Raw genomic sequence first — 13,660 nt, forward strand, 5'->3', positions numbered from 1 at the left:
GCTCTTTCACTTATTTTAATACTACAAAATGAGAATTAGATTTGGAAAAAACATATCATTTGGTTAATTGAAAATAGAACTCATAAAAGAAAACAAAAAAAAAACTAAAAATTAAAATTAAAAAAATGAAAACTCTAAAAAAACGTCGGACTGACTCATGATAAGCGCTTCTTTTTGATGAATTCGTTAGCCGAAATCCTTCCCACTCTACATTGCTGCGGGTAGGAGTGAGGTATCCCTTTCCTCCTTTTGTTCCTTCCACCTTCTTTTGTAAGTGTTAACTCACCTCATACATGCCTTCTTTTAGTTTTCTTTTTTCTTCATGTTGGCTTTGTCCTCGTGTTTGCATTTCAACTCTTTTTTTTGTCCATCCATCGTAACCTTCTTTTCCTTTTCTTGGTGTTCTTTTATTTCCACTTCCAAATTCTCAAGGATTGGCTCTTTTATGTGTTGTTCCATCTCCTTGTTAGTCAGTTCCCCATCAAAAAGTTTCCTTCATTTTCCACCTTTGGTTTAGTAAACACGAATACTTTAAAGGTCATTGGAATTGAAGCTCTAGGTTTTTTGGGCTTAACATCCTTTTGCTTTTATGGTATCTTCCAAACTTATATCTCCTCCTCCATAATTTTCTCTATTTCTTCTAACTCATTGTCTCTTTCCTCATTTTCCTAGTTCTCCATTACCCCTTCTAAATCATCTGCTCTTAACATTTCATTCATAGATTGTTTTTACTTGCTCGTTGGTTCATCCCAAAAGTTATTTCTTCATCGTCCACTCTAAGTGTAAGCTTGGAGTCATGGATGTCAACAAGGGCTCGTGCAGTACTCAAAAAATGGCCTTCCCAAAATTATGGGAAGATCCTCATCTTTTTTTATGTCTAGCACAACAAGTCAACTGGAAATTGAATATCCCAACCTTGACTAATAAATCTTCTTCAATTCCACATGGATGGGTACTTGAGTGATTCACCATGTGGATTGTCATTCTTATGCTTTGCAATTTTGGCAACCCAAGATTCTTGTAAAAGGAATAAGGCATTCGATTAATGCTTGCCCCTAAATCAGCTAAAGCATTTACATTTGTGGAATTTCCAAATTAACATGGTAAAGTCAATCGGCCCGGATCTCCCATTTTTGTTGGTAATTTGTCAATAATTGCCGCAAAACACAATTCGTTAAGCATGATGGTTGACACTTTTTCCAACTCCTTCCAATTTGTCATTCCATCTTTATCAAATTTTAGAAGTTTAGACATGGATTTGAGGAATGAGGCATTGATCGAGAGAGATAGTACTTGTTCCACAAACTTTTTCTGCTCTGACTCTAGTGGGTTTTGCATGGCTTGAGAGGGAGAGGCTGATACGGTTTCAAAAAGGAAGGATTTTTATTCTCCAGTGGCCATGATGTGGCCTCGTGGTCACCACATCGAAGGCGTTGGGCACAACTTGTTTTTCTTCTTTTGTTTCTTCTTCTATTGGTTTCTTCGAGGCTTCATTTAAGATCACTAGAGGCTCAGAGATAGTGTCTTCTCCAGTGGTTATGGTAATGATGTGAGGTTGTAGTTTTGGATGGTAACCGTTCGTCAACGAGCTTAGTTAATTGCCTGAGTTGTGTCTTGATGTTTTTTTAGTGGAAGCTTGTTGGTTTCTAATGGTAACATAAATAGCATCGTGTTCTTTTTCAGAAGCTTCCATGAATCTATTGAGCATTCACTCGGAATCTGGTTTCTTCTCAGGTGGTGGTTGTACTTTTTGGTAAAATCCACATCCGGTTGGTCGATACTTTTCTTCTTTTTGCTTCTTTTATTCTTCATATGGTAACAATTCCCTTTTGGGCTTCCTCCAATCTTTATCAAATCGATCACCACTAAATTTGAAAATTGTGCTTTTCGGTTCCCATTCTCATCTAAATCACAATCTTTTGTTAAGTGTGGTCCATTGCAATTGTCGCACCACACTTGTATGGCACGTATTGATTGACCCATTTTTGTCATCCTCTGATCCATATTTTTTAGTTTTTCCATCACAACTTCTAAATCCTCCGAAGCTCCATTGCCTTTACTTCTTGTAATATCCTCTCGAGGGGTGTGATACTCTCTTGAATGTTTGCAGATTCTTTTTTTTAACTTTTTTATCGTAGTCAGATCTTTCTTCATCATTGGTCCCTTGAGAATGAAGGAGTTTCCTTGTGGTAACATTCACCCCATCATAAAATATAGAAACTTCTTGTTATATATATAAATCATGTTGAGGGCAATTCCGAAGCAATCCTTTGTATCTCTCCCAATCTTTGTATAAGGACTTGCCATCGTTCTGTTGGAAATTAACAATCTTCTTTTTGAGTTTGGCTATCTTTGAAGGGGGGCAGAATTGTTCAATGAATGCTTCACGAGGTTCTTCTAGGTTCTTATAGTTCCAAGTGCTAATGACTTCGGCCAAATTTTGGCATCTCCAGTAAATGTCACTGGAAGCATCCTTAACAAAACTGCATCTCTCGAAACATTTGGAACATTGAAATAGTTTTCAATGTACAATACTTCATCAATATTTTTAAAGGCATCTTGATATGTGCATATTTAGTGTGTATTTAGTATAGTTTTTTATTCGTATATTAGCTAAATTATCTCATATTATGGACAAAAGGTACTTAAAAGTGTTAAATTATGTTTTTCAGTCCAAAGATGAAGCTCGGAAGCAAAAGGAACCAAGAGAAGCGGTTAGGAGCTCGAGAGTGGAATGAAGAAGGAAAAACACTAAAAAAAGCTTCTACTCGTCGAGTCAGATAGCTACTCGACGAGTCCGGTCGAGGAATCAGAAGGATAATGACTCGGGATCCCAGATAGTTATCGCAATACGGGGAATGTGAGAGGGACTCGACGAGTCACCACTTGACTCGACGAGTCGGATCGCTTATTTAAAGATAATTCCACAGATCGAGAGAGGGGAGTTCTGGGACGATTCAGAAGTATCTTGCTACGATTGAGAAGCCTGAAAAACCCTAGAAGACGACGAAGGAAGCTAGAATTCAATTCCGGAGAGTAATTAAGGCAAAATTTCATCATCCCATTTATTCTTTTGTTTATTCATCATGACTAAGCAATTTAACTTTGATTGTTTGCTGTTATTTACTTTAATTATGAGCTAAAACCTTTAGACTTCTGTTTGGGGATACAAAGTTGACAATATGGTTTGATTGATTGGTAGGATTAATTCCAAGTTAGTGAATTTTTGTTATTTTAGCTTGCTAAAGAACCTTGTGTGTGAATAATAATTAATTTTCTGTTAATAGGAAGATAATTGATTAGAATGAACATCTATTGATTATTGTCCTCATATGATATATTGTGACCACATAGTTATATGTCTAGGATTAATGAATATGAAACTAGAATTAATAAGAAAATTGAGTAAATTCATGTGCAAGCTTGTAAGATGACTATCAAACAAGAGGTTAATTAAAAAGACTAAATTAATTAACTATTGCAAGTCTAACTTAACCCGAATAATTAATCTAGTAAATATAATTAAATTAGACAACTGGCCACTGTTTGAGTTAGTTTATTTGCTAAGGATTAGGGTAGTGAACATGAACCTAATCACTTGAATCGGTAACCAACGAAAGAATTAATCCATTGCACTATTACCTTGAAAATCAACCATAAAGTTAACCGAGTTGAACTAAACAGAAGTTCCTTTCCAATTATTGAATCTAGTTAAATCGTTATTTTCTAGCTTAAATTAGTAATAATTAGTAAGTTTCTAGTCTTGTAAAACTAGAGAACAACCCCTGCTTTTTAATTAACTTAGATTAAATTAGTTTTTAGTTTAATTTGTCGTTCCCTGTGTTCGATACCCTGCTTATTTAGCTATACCACAATTGATAGGTTCACTGCCTTTTGTGTGTTATTTGATAATTAAAAGTAGGTTTAAACTAGTGGGTTTTACACACATCAAGTTTTTGGCGCCGTTGCCGGGGAACGGTTCTAAAATTAATAATAAAGTCTAGTTTAATCGATCCTTTGTGTGGGATTTATCTTACACAAAGTTATTTACAAAGCAAATCCAGTAAGTAGACTTAGTTTTATTACAATTCCGTTTTTTTTTACTAGAAAATTTTCTTTTCTGTTTTTGCCTTGCACTCGCCGAGTGCACTCGCGTCGACTCGGCGAGTCCATCGCTGTGTTAGTCTTTATTTTTATTCCGTTTTTGTTCCTTTTATGCGTTTCGTTTCTTTTGTTTCGTTTTTTTTTCAGCTGTTTCATGACCCGAGGATCGGACACACCTCTAGTACCACCTTTGGAAGACCCGGAATCCGCACTAAAGAGAAGCAAGGGAAAAGCCGTAGGAGAAACCGCAACTTCAAAGAACTCACCACTCAAGAACTTGAAATCCGTTTTCAGCAAGAAGAAAGGCAGCAAATCAGGAGCATCCAGTGCCTCATTAACAATTGAAGAACCAATTCACGAAGATATCGAGTACGAGACCGAGGAAGAAAAAGAGCATATTTCCGAGCACGAAACCGATTCCGAAGAAGAGTTAGCTATCACTATGGCTAACATCGATGAAGTCCCCATGGGGGAGTGGAAGAAAAGGATGCGTGATGACACCGGGCCGGGACATGTGCAACCCGCAATTCCCGCAACCGCTACGTTTGAGCTAAAGGGCCATATTCTCGCTCAACTCAAGGAGATCCCTTTTTACGGGAGAGATCATGAAGACGCTTACAAGCATTTGGACGAAGTAAATGATGTGGCCGATTACTTCAACGTGCCTAATGTTCCACGCGAGACCCAACTTCTTCGAATGCTCCCTGTCACGTTTAAAGGCGCTGCAAAAGATTGGTTAAAATCACTTCCTTCCGGATCGGTCACCACATGGGCCAAGATGAAAGAAGAGTTCATTGACCATTTCTGCCCACCTTCCAAGATAGCCAAGCTAAAGAAAGCCATTGCCAACTTCGAGCAACAACCTGGAGAATCTCTTTATGAAGCTTGGGAAAGGTACAAGAGTCTACTTAGAAATTGCCCACACCATGATCTTAATAGCCAACAAGAGGTCTCCATCTTTTATGATGGAGTTAATGTCACCACAAGGCAACTACTCGATTCACAAGGCCCGCTCACCCGAAAGCCACCTCCGAAAATAAAGGAATTAATTGAAGAATTCTCTAAGCATTCTAGAGAATACCACAATCCGAGGAATGAAGTGATTCGTGGAGCAGTAAACTCGGTGAACGATGGCATGGCAGCGGTAATAGCTAAACTCGATAGCCTAGACCGAAGAATGACGAAAATGGATCAAACGATCCATGCTATTAGGGTAGGATGCGAAAATTGTGGCGGCCCCCATCTTACCAAGGATTGTGATCGAGACGAGAATGGAAATAAAAAGGCTCAAGTATTCTATTCCAGTGGCGATAGATACGATGAAGACTGGAGGAAACCAAAGAAGGAATGGCTCCCATACGAAGAGTATAAAAAGGCTAAGGAGGAGAAATACAAACAGAGGGAGAGGGGATTCTATCAAAAGGAAGAGCCGGTGACGGAAAAGAAGGCAAATTTAGAAGATATACTCACAAGGTTCATAACCGCATCCGAGAAAAGACATAATGATCACGATGTAGCAATGCAAGAAACCAGAAACATGTTGAGGAATCAGCAAGCTTCCATTCTCAACATTGAGAAACAGCTGGGACAGCTTGCACATCAAGTGAATGAAAGAAGACCGGGTCAACTTCCGAGCAACACCGAGCCCAATCCAAGAATGGAGAACGTGAGCGTAATAACCTCCAGCAGTGAAGAAAAATTTACAGAAGCACTAAGGATCTCCAAGAAGAAGGAAGAGAAGGTAGAAGAATCGAAGCTAGCCAAACCCGACTCGACGAGTCCATGCGAAATTAAGAAACCTATCAGTTCTTCGAAACCTTATAAGCCTCCAGTGCCATACCCAACCAAAGCCATGCCTGCAGAAAAAGTTGAAGCATACAGAACCTTCATGAATCATGTTAACACTTTACAAGTTAATGTGCCATTTGTGGAAACAATACTTCAAACGCCTAAATACTTCAACTTGCTTAAGGGCCTTTTTGCTGCTAGGAAGGATTTGGTTGAAGTTGCAGAAGTCTTGATGAGTGAACTGCCTAAAAAGAAGGGTGATCCAGGAAATATTGTGCTTCCGTGCCAATTTGGTAATAAAGTCTTCACACGAGCATTAGCTGACTCAGGGGCAAGCATCAATATGATGCCTTTGTCATTCTATAAGAAGTTGAATCTACCAGTACCAAAACCAGTGAATATGAAGATCCATTTGGCGGACAAGACAACAATCCATCCAAAAGGTGTTTGTGAAGATCTCCTTATAAAAGTTGACAAGTTTATTTTCCTAGTAGACTTCGTGGTTGTTGATATGGAAGAAGACCCCGAAATTCCAATTATTTTGGGGAGATCTTTCTTGAACACCGCGTGTGCTTTAATTGATATAAGTGAGTCTACATTGACATTGAGAGTGGGTGATGAGGCTGTGACGTTTAAAGCTATTCCAGAAATCAAGCAAAAAAAGGAAAAGATTGATGAAGTCTCAATGATCCAATTGGATGATGAGATATTAGAACAAGAGCTTGCACGTTTGATGAAAGAAGACCCAAGCAAGTTTGTGATACACTCTGAAGAAGAAGGAGATGTTAACAAGGACTTGGATGAATTAGAAAAGCTACTGGAAGGAGCCTACTCAGAAAAAACCCAAGATTTTATGGAATTCGTACCGACTCGCCGAGTCACTTTAATGGACTCGACGAGTCCAGTCGATTTGGGAAAACACTTGGCCGACTTAGATCTGCTTGTTACTAGTGCTTCACATACCTTGGATTTCAATAATATACAGGATTCTTTAGAAGAACAAACAGCAGAAAGAGGAAAGAAAAGGAGAGTCCAATACGCCGATGTAGCATGTCTTCATACGGTTCATCTTGAAGATGGGGTAAGCACTGGAACGAACGAAGAGAAAAAGGAATGGAGGGAGGAAGCTGATCACCTATTCACCACTAAACCTAGAGCACGGACCATTATGAAATATGAAGTTATTAAATTTAAAGAGAAGGAGGTTCAAGAGTTGGTGAAAAAGAAGGGGGTAAAGAAGAAAAAGAGAAAAAGGGAAGCCCAAGCAGCTGAAGATGCGACAATGAAAAGAAAAAGGGATGCATTAAAAAGGGATTACAAGAAAAAGATCCACGCTTACAAGACCAAGTACAAATCACAAAAAGTTAGGCGTGCGTTCCCGATGCTCGAAGATGAGAAAACGTAGATGGGAAGGAGTCTAGCTAATGACTCCTAAAAAAGAAGCGCTTGGCGGGAGGCAACCTGTTATATAGAGTTTGCTTTCTTTTAAGTTTTCTTTTTATTTATTTATTTCCCCTTCGTTTTTTTTTTAAATCTTAATCTTCCAAATCATTGGGCATGTCTGCTTGAGAGTGTGCATAAGCTAAGTGTGGGGAGAAATGATTTACAATACATAACAAAATTTTGAAAATTATGCATTTTTTTACGCGACTCGCCGAGTCTGACCACGACTCGACGAGTCCCCATGGATTTCAGAAATGAATTAACTTCGCGACCAGACTCGCCGAGTCTGACCACAACTCGACGAGTCGGTATTATTTACAGAAAAAAAAATTAAAAAATTATTTCGAAATTACTTTTACATTGGGTAAGTAGGGTTTTAACCCTAAAAAATCAGTTTTCACAAACCACACTCGTCGGGTGCCGCTATTTTCATTCTCTCTCAAGCATTCATCATTCTTCTTCAAGTTCTTTCAAATTTCTCAAGCCCAATCCAAAAAGGTAACAAATTTCTTCCTATTTTCTATTAAGAGCATGATTATAAGGCCATCCATGGTAATAATTGCATGAAAAACCCGTTTTTGAGAAGTATTAAATTTCTAGGTTTTTGATTTTTCATGAATTAAGTTGTTTTGAATGTCTATTTTGGCCTTAATACATCAATACTAAGTGTTGAGTCAAAACCCTTGAAAGAATTTACAGGTTTTATGGTCCAATTTGTAGTGACCCGTCGACCGACTCGTGCAGGTTACGCGACTCGCCGAGTCGGGCCTGGACTCGACGAGTCTAGTCGAGTTACAGACAGGAGATATTTTTTTTAACTATATTCTGTGTTTTCTGGGTTTTGTGTGTTTATTTTGTAGACATCATGTTCAGAAGGGGACAAACTTCAAGTGGCAACCAAGGGGAGTTTCCATGGCTAAACTTCCCGTAAATTGAGTCCGCCTCAACAATGAGGAAATGGAAGAAGAAGCTATCTGATATTAAGAAGAAGGAGGTTTATGTGCCAAACAGGATTGATTGGGAGTGGCTGCAAAGTGTTCGATATGAGGAGGAATTAGCTCCTTACCTTTTAAAGGAGTTCCAACATGAAGGCCAAACAATGATCTGCGACGGGTGGAGCCGGGTCTTCCGAATACAAGAGCCGGTCTATTTAGAGCTTTGTTTGGAGTTTTTTTCCACGGTGTCTTTCACCGGGGGGAGTGGATGTCTTTCACCCAACAAGCTTCAGTTTTTGCCTTGGTGGAGAATTTCGTCAATGCTCGGTAGTGGATCTTGCCTGTCGACTAGGGATTTACGATCAGCCCTTGGTTTCAACAAACATCTTTCGGGCCTTTTTAGCACAAGCACATATGGCATTTCCCGATGGAGTTACAAGCACGGGTTGGTGGAATACCATTGGAAATAAAGTTTACATCCCGAAGTCTGCACAGGAAGGGAGCATCCGATCCCCAACTCACCGCCTCATTCACCGCCTTATTTCCTCCACCATCAATCAAAGAAAAGATGATGACAAGGTTTCCAATCTTGACGTCTTCCATTTATGGAGTATAATTACACCCGGCGTCTCTTGCAACATCCCTTGGTGTATAGCTTCATACCTTTCGGAGGGTGCGGTCAAGGATCGCAAAACCTCCCATATTAATGGTGGGATTTTTGTCACCCGATTGGCTAACTCATTCGGGTTGATGAACCGCGGTGCATGGAACTTCATGACATTGATCCCGACACCTCCGTTTAATCCCATTCTTTTCCGAAGAGCACGGATTATTGAAGACTATGGTGGTGGCCATTATGCCATCCCAAATGATGACCCCGTTGTTGGTCCCGAAGCATCGGGAAGGAGGGTAAGATCAAGAAGAGAGCGGGATATGGAGGACGAGCCGCCAGTGATTCCGGTCGAAAATGAAGACGTACCAATGGATTGGTACAATGTGGAGATGAGGCGGATGCAGGATCAAATGGCGAGGGGGCTGAACTTTTGCAACCAATCCCATATACGACTTTTTGACCACTTCAATATCCCACATATTGATGGTGGAAATTACCCCTTTATTCCATCTTGGGATGAGGTGATTGCTGCGAGACGAAGTGGAGCCGGAGGAAGTGGAGCCGCCAATGATGATGAGGAGGACGAAGATTGATTTTTGTGTTTTAATTAAACAATTTTTATTTTTGTTTTGCTTTTATTCTTATTTGGTGTGTATGACTTGTTTGAGATTTTATTGTGTTTAATGATTGTATGCTTTAGTTATTTTTCAGGATTGGATTAGGATTGCTTGCTTAGGATGGTTTAGAGTTATAGCTTGGATGTTATCACGAGTGAAAGCGAGTCAAGGAAGTGGAACTTTAACGTCAAAGTGTCGAGTCCGGTCCTTGGGGGTATGAGCAATTGAGTCTAAACATGGGGAACAGTTAGAGAAGTTTTTAGGGGCTAAAACAGTTGCAAAATACCAAGTTTTTTTCGTTCAGTGGCCTACTCGACGAGTGCACTAAGCTGACTCGACGAGTCGCCTTGTATTTCTACATATTCTGAGAAGGCGCGCTGGTACTCGACGAGTCCACCATAAGACTCGATGAGTCGTTCAATTTTTATACCGACAGACTGTTGATTTGATGCTGCTACTTGTCCCACTTGCTCACTTATTCTTCCATATCCATTCTTGAAGATCTTACACTGATTTCCGCGTATTTGGAGCGACCCCCACGAGACGAGACACCCAAGGCATGGATGAGATGTTACCATGTCTAAAGTGGAAGTTGGAGCTTAAATGAGTGTGATCAGCCTATCCACTGCTATCCCAGGGGAGTTTGTTCCAATTCCCTCTTTAGTTTCTTTTTATGTTTTTATGCATCATATGCAATGAGGGCATTGCATCACATAAGTGTGGGGTAGGGGGTTGGTTACATAATAGTCAATTTTAAAAAAAATTTCATACCAAAAGTATTACTTAGGATTTATTTAGTAAATTTTGGTAAAAAATTAGGATTCCATATTAGAATTGTGTTAATAATTGCATGATAACCCAAATGTTTAGTTGAGCCTATGTCGTGGTGAATAGGCTCCACGACGTGGCACCCCTGAAAAACGCGTATTCCCCAAGGTGGTTCTCTGATCGCAAATCTTCTCGTCACCATGGCATGGCAAAGGATCTCCACGTCGTGGGCTTCAGAATTCATAGAGTTTTTTACTTTGGTTGATTTGGCCCACTTTTTCCTGCTTCTAGCTCCACATTTTATTTCCTTTTAATCCCGAGCATGTATTTGCTGCTACAAAACAGATTTTAAACATATTAAGCACCTTTTATCTAGAACTAAGCACAATTGTAGCTAAAAATATTAATATAATGATCAAAATATATGAATAAATATGTAAATATCACTAACTAAGTTAGATTTCAAGGACGAAATCTAGTTTAAGTGGGGAAGAATTGTAACATCTAGTTTCGATGATGTTTCTAATTTCAAGATATCAGGTTGTAATTTGATCGATTAAAGGTATTGGCTTTAAAGGAATAGAGTTTAAACCCTATCGGATATTGATAATGTTGGTTAAGTGATTAAATCCCTCGAATTATGCCACGAAGCAAAGGGTAAAATGGGAAAAATAATAATTTTGGATTCTTTCATGAATTAATGATTTTAGTTTGGTATGTTTTTGGTCAAAAGTAATTCGATATAATTGTGGGGCTCATCAATACCTTCATGTGCATATAAAGATAGCTAAAAACGGAGTCGAAGAAGTTATGGTCGTTTGAAGCTGAAGTGGATTTTGGGAAAAACAATTTCTCCATGGCATGGTGAGGATCGTTGTACAGCCCAAGCCCATTTAATTATGTTTTGGCTCGTATTTAAGAGCTTCAACCGCTTTTTTTAGGTCATTTTTAGTCTCCATTTCACCAATAAATCCTCTTTTTAGCAAACCTTATCCTCCTTTCATATATTAAGCTCCTCTTCTCTACTATGACCTCTTCTGGGAGCTTTTGGTGGTGATTTGACGAAGCTTGAAAATCAAGAAAGCTCTTTTGGTTGCGTGGAATGTTGTTTCAAGTTTGGATCCATCAATGGCACTTCATTTATGGACTATTGTGAGCATAAAGTTCCTATCTTGCTCTTTAGTTCTTCAGATCTTGTCATCTAGGGTTTTTGGCACTTTTGGTACATTTTATGGGTGATCTTGAAGTTGAGTAGACTCCAACATCTTTTGATCAAGCTTGGAATGCTTCTTGGACCTCATGAACTAGGAAATTTATGATCTTTTATATTCCCTTTAAGCCATACAAGTTATCTTGGTCCTTTAGGTCATTTTGGTGTGTTAAAGTTTAAATTTTAAAAGTTTGTGGCATTGTTATGGATAAATTTGGAAACTTTATCCATCTAAACACATGCTGATTCAGATATGAAGGTTGGAGGCTTGGACTTAATGGATTAAGTTGAGAAAAATGCATTCTTGGTCCCTTTGATACTTAAAGTTTAGATCTTGGTTGTTTGGACCATCCTAAATGATAAAGTTGGAAACTCTAGCCATAATGAAGCTATTAGTTACCATATCTGATGTTATGAGTCTTGATCTTTATGGATTAAGCTCTTAATGAAGAGAAAGTCATTCTACAAGAGACCACGATGTGGCCAAGGAAGGCCCACGACGTGGTGATGGTCTGCATCTTGACTATTTTGTCATGACTTGGCGACAACATGGCCAAGAGTTCACCACGGCGTAGCGGCTATTTAATTGGTTGACCATTGAATTTTTGACCAATTTGAATTTTGTTCAAACTATGATATAATTGAGTGTTTAGCTAAGGGCTAATTCCTATTTGGTTTTAGGTAGCTTTCATTAGTTGTTTTGTTGCTAGGTGTTGCTGCTGAGCCTCTGCTAGTTAGCTTAGGTGAGTTTTCTCGCTATACTTTGTACTGTAGTATGTATCCTAGTTTGTAGGATGTTGGTATACTGTATGGATTTGTTAGATTGGTAGATTTTTTATGATTACATGTTCTTTGCTGTTTATTTTTTATCTGTTTGCATATGTCGACATATTATGGTTGGCTTGAGGTGGTCCTTCTTTGTGTTGTAGGCTAAGATTCCCAGGCGATCCATTGGTATTGTAGGCCTTGTGAGGTGGTCCAGTCATACTGTAGGTCCAAGGGAGTGGTCCACCTGTAATGTAGGCACTGATGGGCAGTCCAGTTAGACATTAGGCTCGAGAGAGCAGTCCAGGTGTATTGTAGGCCTTGCAATGCGGTCCAGTCAAACTGAAGGTTCATATGTGCATGCATTATATGTGTATTGTTTATATGGGGTATTTTAGGGGAACTCACTAAGCTTTGGCTTACTGTTGTGGATTCAAATGTTATTGATTTGAGAAGGCGAGGCTGTACACACACACATCAGTGATTTTATAATTCGAGATTCCACATTTTTTCCCTTATAACTCTGATTTTGATTTATGGTTTATGAACATGTTTTACCTTGAATGTAACTTTATAAAAATGGTTGTTTATTCTATTTTAAAAATGAAAATCTTATTCTGAAATTTGGGACGTTACACTTTTAAAACTACTTATTATTTAATATAAAAGAGCTATATTTTTTTAGAACGATGTAATTATATAAGAAACTCAAACTGGGATTATTAGATTATATAACCAACGATCCCAAGACAAATGCCTAAACATCCTTCTAAGCAGAATCCAAAAGTAAGAATACAAAACAATGTCATCAAAAATCACATCTTGTTTAGGCTACACCGTTCCAAAAATCAACTTCTTACAATACTTCTACATAATCCAAAAATTAATGTAGATCACCACATCTAATGGCTTTGTCAAGGCAACATGAAGTTGAGTGACATCAACCTAGTGAATAAAGAATTGCACAGAGAGAACCATTAGAATAGAAATATCCCTCCAAAAAATTTATCTGCAACCAAAAAGGAGCTAACTTCTAGCACTCCGCAAATATGTGGGAAGAAGATTCTTGACAACCGAACAAACTAGACAACAAAGTGAATCTAGCAACATCCATTTATCTCTCAACTCTAGTCTCGTCAGCCGTCTATCAATTCGAAGTCTCCAAAGCATAATGTTCATCTTTCTTGGCATTAAATTGTTCCATCTAGTAATATACCCAGAACTATGAAGGAAAAGTCATCTAAATGTGCCATGACGAAAGAGATAGAAAACAAACCACCCATATCCAACTCCCACTCAAATAAATCACATGAACCATGAAACGAGTACTAATGAATAGCTAAAATAAGCACTTTCCACTGAGAAACTTGAGCTCCCCCTCCCTCGGCCCCCTCCTACACGCTGTCATGATCTTTTT

General features: G+C 38.7%; 2 non-coding genes across 2 annotated transcripts; one reads left to right on the forward strand and one right to left on the reverse strand.

Annotated features, from left to right (window-relative positions):
- Positions 1-2,237: 2,237 nt before the first annotated feature.
- On the forward strand, positions 2,238-2,344 carry LOC145055902 (small nucleolar RNA R71). Its single transcript, XR_013685449.1, has one exon. It is a non-coding gene; the product is annotated as a small nucleolar RNA R71 (small nucleolar RNA).
- A 2,586-nt stretch (positions 2,345-4,930) lies between these two features.
- Positions 4,931-5,037, reverse strand: LOC145056160 (small nucleolar RNA R71). The gene has a single exon (XR_013685693.1). It is a non-coding gene; the product is annotated as a small nucleolar RNA R71 (small nucleolar RNA).
- Positions 5,038-13,660: the final 8,623 nt, after the last annotated feature.

The sequence above is a fragment of the Lactuca serriola genome, chromosome 5 (assembly GCF_051521515.1).
Source record: "Lactuca serriola cultivar US96UC23 chromosome 5, Lser_US96UC23_V15, whole genome shotgun sequence".
Lineage (NCBI taxonomy): Eukaryota > Viridiplantae > Streptophyta > Magnoliopsida > Asterales > Asteraceae > Lactuca > Lactuca serriola.